This window comes from Triticum dicoccoides, chromosome 7A, assembly GCF_002162155.2.
Source record: "Triticum dicoccoides isolate Atlit2015 ecotype Zavitan chromosome 7A, WEW_v2.0, whole genome shotgun sequence".
Lineage (NCBI taxonomy): Eukaryota > Viridiplantae > Streptophyta > Magnoliopsida > Poales > Poaceae > Triticum > Triticum dicoccoides.
This window is the reverse complement of record NC_041392.1, coordinates 715,462,798-715,470,477: the sequence shown is the minus strand read 5'-3', so window position 1 is coordinate 715,470,477 and position 7,680 is coordinate 715,462,798.

Here is a 7,680-nt window from a genome sequence, read left to right as displayed (position 1 = left end):
AAACTGTTGCCGGGGCAACCCTGGGACGGCGAAAAAATGCCTCTCAGGGGTGCAACTAGTGGAGATGCTCTTAGCATATTCCTCAAAGCATTTCAAAATGTGGCATCAGAGGAAATCGGCTATTTCTTTTCATGCAAGCAAGAAAAATTTCTTGACACCTTGAATGGCTCTCTCACACCACCTGCAGCACATAGCCACTACCAAACACTGTGAATGTGGCTTTTTTTTGCGAATGTGAATCTACCAGCCCCAACCTAGTTTTCTACAAACCCTTACTTTTTTCTACTGTTTCATTATGACATTGACTCCACCAGGCCGAGGAGGGACAAGCTGAGGGGCACGCGGAATCTCATGCAAATGACAACCCGAAGCAAAGGCACCCGAAGATACACCTATTGGACCAACGTGGTTCGTCTTGAGCACCATCAACCAACGTGTATGCTAAGAGGGTGTTTGGTTCGAAGGCGAAGTTGGATTGGTTGGTGATATCCCCAACCACCTGGCTAGGGATAACCACATTCGATTGTTTGGTTGAATAGGATTGGTTGTGTTGGATAGCCATTTTTTGTTATTTTCAGTCAAATATTCGTTAAATTGGGTTATCCCCAGCCATCACATCCTTCCTTCCAAACACATGGCATCGTCTATCCCACCGGGGATAGCCTGTGAACCAAATGCCACCTTGGTGCACGTGGAGGGGCTGAGAGAGAGAGAGAGAGAGAGAGAGAGAGAGAGAGAGAGAGAGAGAGAGAGAGAGAGAGAGAGAGAGATAATATTAATATATATCTATTTGAAGCTGCTATATGTATATGAATGATGCACAAGTACTGCCGCATCGGAGAAGTAGCCGCCGATCTACCATATGAATGAATTTATAAATGTTTAGATTTCCATGATTATTTTTTATGCAGAGTTGTGGAATATCAACCATTTATTACACATAATTCAATAATTTAGGAGAAGCATCGGCTGGTTGTCATGGGATATTTTCTTTGAAAGCATCAACATTTTATTTCTAACAGTCACATGCATCGGCAGGTTGTCATAGGATATTATATTATTCAGACTGAATCATACAATGGGCTTTTTTTTAGAACAATCATACAATGGGCTTGGGACGTGACAAGAAGCCAGCTCACTAAATCAAAATCAAAGGAGGCAGCTACATCCCACATAGCAATACTGGGTAAAGATAGCAAAATCACTATCAGGAGTACTCCTTCCAAATATCACTCTCATCTCCTCAGGTTGTGATAAGTGGCACGCTGCATGTGCGCCACTTGTCGCAACCTGGGAGTTTTCCTTTTTTTCGTAGATTCATTTATTTAAAATGTTTTATCTTTTAAATCATGCGTCCAAATCTCAAGCCGTTTTTATCGTTGAATTCCTCGCGTCGAGATCTTTAAAACTAGATCCCACGTTGATAGATTTTGACAAACTTTTTTCATGAAAAAACGGACAGAAAAACTGAACCGGAAGCACGTTTCCCCCCTTTTCGGAATCCGGTTCAGTGAGGCATGGCCCTGACTATCGCAGAAGCAAATCCGTGCCTCTTGTGGAAGCAAAATCATGTCTCTCACGGATTCAAGCTGTCGATAACAACATCAAATAAGAAAGGCCACCGAGTGTCAAAGCGGTCATTCTATTTCTCTTCCTTGTGCCCAAGGATATATAGTCCAATCCAATAATCATTGGATGTGGGTTATTCTTAGCCAGGTAAACCAATTACCAAAGGAAAATGGAAATATCCTCATCTTGGGCACCCCCATAATCTGCGACCAAGCTCCATATAAAATTATCAACTCTATTTCGAAGGTGAAATTTGATGTGAAATTTGAGCGTTGCTAATGCGCGGGCGCCCGTGCGAATGCTCAATTTTCAACAGGGCGTTAGTGTGGGCCTTGATTTGGGAAGTGTTCAGCAGGATTAGGGAAAGGCTTAAGGGGTAATTAGTGTGGGCCCCGTGCCCCCCTGAAAATCAGGGGAGAGATTATATATATATGAAGATTAATGGATGGGCTTTGCACGTCCTGGCATGTCTTTGCGATCTTGTGGTGGACCCAGCGCGATACGAGGAGGCTGTCGGAAGAGGCTGCGCTTCGATAGATTCGATCGCTCCAACGAGCGAACGCGAAGGAGCGTTTCCGGTGAAATTCACAAGTCGAAAAGGCTAACAAGTCTATTGTAATGGTATGTATCCCAAGTAGGATTTCACGTGTTGGTAGACTATGCCATGTGATACGTCTCCAACATATCTATAATTTTGATTGTTTCATGCTATATTATATTCTGTTTTAGAAGTTTAATGGGCTTTATTATACATTTTTATATTATTTTTGGGACTAACCTATTAACCGAAGGCCCATCCTAAATTGTTGTTTTTTGCCTATTTCAGTGTTTCGCAGAAAAGGAATATCAAACAGAGTCCAAATGGAAAGAAACCTTCGGGAGCGTGATTTTGGAACAAACGTGATCCAGGGAACTTGGAGTTGACGTCAAGCAACCAACGAGGCGGCCACGAGGCAGGGGCGCGCCTACCCCCCAGGCGCGCCCTCCACCCTCGTGGCTCCACCGACCTACTTCTTCCTCCTATATATACCTACGTACCCCCAAACCATCAGAAGCGATCACGAAAACCTAATTCCACCGCCGCAACCTTCTGTACCCGTGAGATCCCATCTTGGGGCCTTTTCCGGCGTCCTGCCGGAGGGGGCATTGATCACGGAGGGCTTCTACATCAACACCATAGCCTCTCCGATGATGTGTGCGTAGTTTACCTCAGACCTTCGGGTCCATAGTTATTAGCTAGATGACTTCTTCTCTCTCTTTGGATCTCAATACAAAGTTCTCCTCGATTTCCTTGGAGATCTATTCGATGTAATCTTCTTTTGTGGTGTGTTTGTCGAGATCCGATGAATTGTGGGTTTATGATCTAGATTATCTATGAACAATATTTGAATCTTCTCTGAATTCTTTTATGTGTGATTGGTTATCTTTGCAAGTCTCTTTGAATTATTAGTTTGGTTTGGCCTACTAGATTGATCTTTCTTGCAATGAGAGAAGTGCTTAGCTTTGGGTTCAATCTTGCGGTGCTCGATCCCAGTGATAGTAGGGGCAACGACACGTATTGTATTATTGCCATCGAGGATAAAAAAATGGGGTTTATATCATATTGCATGAGTTTATCCCTCTACATCATGTCATATTGCTTAAAACGTTACTCCGTTCTTATGAACTTAATACTCTAGATGCATGCTGGATAGCGGTCGATGTATGGAGTAATAGTAGTAGATGCAGGCAGGACTCGGTCTACTTGTCACGGACGTGATGCCTATATACATGATCATACCTAGATATTCTCATAACTATGCTCAATTCTATCAATTGCTCGACAGTAATTCGTTTACCCATCGTAATACTTACGCTATCTTGAGAGAACACTAGTAGAAAACAGGGCTATGGTCCAGGCCGGCTCAGCCCATTAGTCCCGGTTCAGTTTAGAACCGGGACCAATGTGGGCATTGGTCCCGGTTCGTGACCCCAGGGGGCCGGCCGGGCCACGTGGGCCATTGGTCCCGGTTCGTCTGGACCTTTTGGTCCCGGTTGGTGGGACGAACCGGGACCAATGGGCCTCGCTCCTGGCCCACCACCATTGGTCCCGGTTGGTGGCTTGAACCGGGACCAAAGGCTTCCCTTTAGTCCCGGTTCATGTCGTCAACCGGGACCAATGAGGTGCCTATATATACCCCCTCGCGCAAGAGCAGAGCACAGTGCTCTGTTTTTTCTGGCCGAGGGGGAGAGGGCTTTGTGGTGCTCTAGCTCACCTCCTATGCACATGAGGTGTTCGATGGAATGCCCGAGCCACACTAATTAAGCTTTCTCCTCTCGAAGCTTGACCTCCAAGCTCTATTTTCCTCGAGATTTGTCTAGATTTAGCGGTCCGTCACGCCCCGTCCCCGTCTTCACCGTCGTCGATCACCCGCGCCGATCTCATCACCGACACCACCGTGGTGAGCCTCTTGTTCTTATCTTCTTTCTGAAAGGAAAAATATTCTTACTTGTATGTTTAGATAGATACTTGTATCATTTTCTTACATTTATTATTGCATCTTATATAGTGCGATGGTTTTGGTATCCGCCCCCGTCGGCCCTTGTCCTGTCTATGATTCGGATTTGGTATGTATATTATCTTTATAACTATTGGTTCATTTATTGTTTATGAAAATTATGCCGACCAATGTGACATAGATTTTATATATCTAGGATGTATGTGAATCGGAAATGCCAACCGACCCTATTGTCGAGAGGTTAAATTTAGTTGAAGAAGAAAACAATTTGTTGAAGGAAAAAATAAAAAAAATTGAGGAGGAGAAGATGATATTGGAGTTGCATGTTGCGGATGTCGTCGATGATCAGAAGATCAAGATGGATGCAATGCGCTTGAAGATTAGAAAGATTACAAAATATGCCATTCATACCGAGGCTTGGTATCATTATGCCGTTGGATCAATTGTTACCTTGGTTGCGATTATGATCGCATTTGTTTTCGCATTGAAATGTTTTACATAGTTTCAATGTATGGTTTAATTAATTAGATGCTCTGGAGAGCTATATGTTGTTAGATGAGAACTATGTATGCACTTTGGTTTTAATGTGATGATGAACTTCTATTAATTTGGACACTTAATTATATATAATGCACGCAGATGAACCGGCAATGGATGTACGGTGACAGACACACCCGCGAGTACATTAAGGGCGTGCATGAGTTTCTCGATGCGGCTGAGGCAAACAAGCAGAATGGTTTTATGTGTTGTCCATGCACTGAATGTGGGAATACGAGGTCTTACTCTAACCGGAAAATCCTTCACTCCCACCTGCTTTACAAGGGTTTCATGCCACACTATAATGTTTGGACGAGGCACGGAGAAATAGGGGTTATGATGGAAGACGGCGAAGAAGAAGAGTACGATGACAACTATGTGCCCCCTGAATACGGTGATGCTGCAACGGGGGGAGCTGGTGAAGATCAAGAGGAACCAAACGATGTGCCCAATGATGCTGCCACGGGTGAAGCTGCTGAAGATCAAGAGGAACCAGACGATGTGCCCGATGGTGATGATCTCCGCCGGGTCATTGTCGATGCAAGGACGCAATGCATTAGTCAAAAGGAGAAGCTGAAATTCGATCGCATGTTAGAGGATCACAAAAAAGGGTTATACCCCAATTGCGAGATGGCAACACAAAGCTCGGTACCGTACTGGAATTGCTGCAGTGGAAGGCAGAGAATGCTGTGGCTGACAAAGAATTTGAGAAGCTACTGAAAATATTGAAGAAGAAGCTTCCAGAGGATAACGAATTGCCCGACAGTACATACGCAGCAAAGAAGGTCGTACGCCCTCTAGGATTGGAGGTGGAGAAGATACATGCATGCCCTAATGACCGCATCCTCTACCGTGGTGCATACAAGGATCTGAATGCATGCCTGGTATGCGGTGCATTGCGGTATAAGATCAGACGAGATGACCCTGGTGATGTTGACGGCGAGCCCCTCAGGAAGAGGGTTCCTGCGAAGGTGATGTGGTATGCTCCTATAATACCACGGTTGAAACGTCTATTCAGAAACGAAGAGCATGCCAAGTTGATGCGATGGCACAGTGAGAACCGAAAGAAAGATGGGAAGTTGAGAGCACCCGCTGACGGGTCGCAGTGGAGAAAAATCGAGAGAAAGTACTGGGATGAGTTTGCAAAGGACCCAAGGAATGTATGGTTTGCTTTAAGCGCGGATGGCATTAATCCTTTTGGGGAGTAGAGCAGCAATCACAGCACCTGGCCCGTGACTCTATGTATGTATAACCTTCCTCCTTGGATGTGCATGAAGCGGAAGTTCATTATGATGCCAGTTCTCATCCAAGGCCCTAAGCAACCCGGCAACGAAATTGATGTGTACCTAAGGCCATTAGTTGAAGAACTTTTACAGCTGTGGAATGGAAACGGTGTACGTACGTGGGATGAGCACAGACAGGAGGAATTTAACCTTAAGGCGTTGCTGTTCGTGACCATCAACGATTGGCCCGCTCTCAGTAACCTTTCAGGACAGACAAACAAAGGATACCACGCATGCACGCACTGTTTAGATGACACTAAAAGTATATACCTGGACAAATGCAGGAAGAATGTGTACCTGGGCCATCGTCGATTTCTTCGGACCAACCATCAATGTCGAAAGAAAGGCAAGCATTTCAAAGGCGAGGCAGATCACCGGAAGAAGCCCGCCATGCGCACCGGTGATCACGTGCTTGCTATGGTCAATGATTTACACTACGTAATCTTTGGAAAGGGTCCCGGTGGACTAGCTGTTCCGAATGACGCTGAGGGACACGCACCTATGTGGAAGAAGAAATCTATATTTTGGGACCTACCCTACTGGAAAGACCTAGAGGTCCGCTCCTCAATCGACGTGATGCACGTGACGAAGAACCTTTGCGTGAACCTGCTAGGCTTCTTGGGCGTGTATGGGAAGACAAAAGATACACCTGAGGCACGGGAGGACCTGCAACATTTGCACGAAAAAGACGGCATGCCTCCGAAGCAGTATAAAGGTCCTGCCAGCTACGCTCTTACGAAAGAAGAGAAAGAAATCTTCTTTGAATGCCTGCTCAGTATGAAGGTCACGACTGGCTTTTCGTCGAATATAAAAGGAATAATAAATATGCCAGAGAAAAAGTTTCAGAACCTAAAGTCTCATGACTGCCACGTGATTATGACGCAACTACTTCCGGTTGCATTGAGGGGGCTTCTACCGGAAAACGTCCGATTAGCCATTGTGAAGCTATGTGCATTCCTCAATGCAATCTCTCAGAAGGTGATCGATCCAGAAATCATACCAAGGCTAAGGAGTGATGTGGCGCAATGTCTTGTCAGTTTCGAGCTGGTGTTCCCACCATCCTTCTTCAATATCATAACGCATGTCCTAGTTCATCTAGTCGACGAGATTGTCATCCTGGGGCCCGTATTTCTACACAATATGTTCCCCTTTGAGAGGTTCATGGGAGTCCTAAAGAAATATGTCCGTAACCGCGCTAGGCCAGAAGGAAGCATCTCCATGGGCCATCAAACAGAGGATGTTATCGGTTTTTGTGTTGACTTCATTCCTGGCCTTAACAAGATAGGTCTTCCTAAATCGCGGTATGAGGGGAGACTGACTGGAAAAGGCACTCTTGGAAGAGACTCAATAATATGCAGGGACGGATATTCTTGGTCTCAAGCACACTACACAGTTCTACAGAACTCTACCTTGGTGACCCCGTATGTCGATGAACACAAGAACAGTCTGTGCTCCAAACACCTGGAGCAATGCGACGACTGGATTACATGTGAACACATCAGGACTTTCAACAGTTGGTTGGAAACACGTCTCAGAGGTGACAACACTGTTTGTGATGAGTTGTACTTGTTGTCCAGGGGACCATCTTTGACTGTATTGACTTACAAAGGATACGAGATAAATGGGAATACATTTTACACGATCGCCCAAGACCAAAAGAGTACCAACCAAAACAGCGGTGTCCGCTTTGATGCAACAACCGAGAGCGGAAAGGACACATATTATGGTTACATAGTGGACATATGGGAACTTGACTACGGACCTGATTTTAAGGTCCCTTTGTTTAAGTGCAA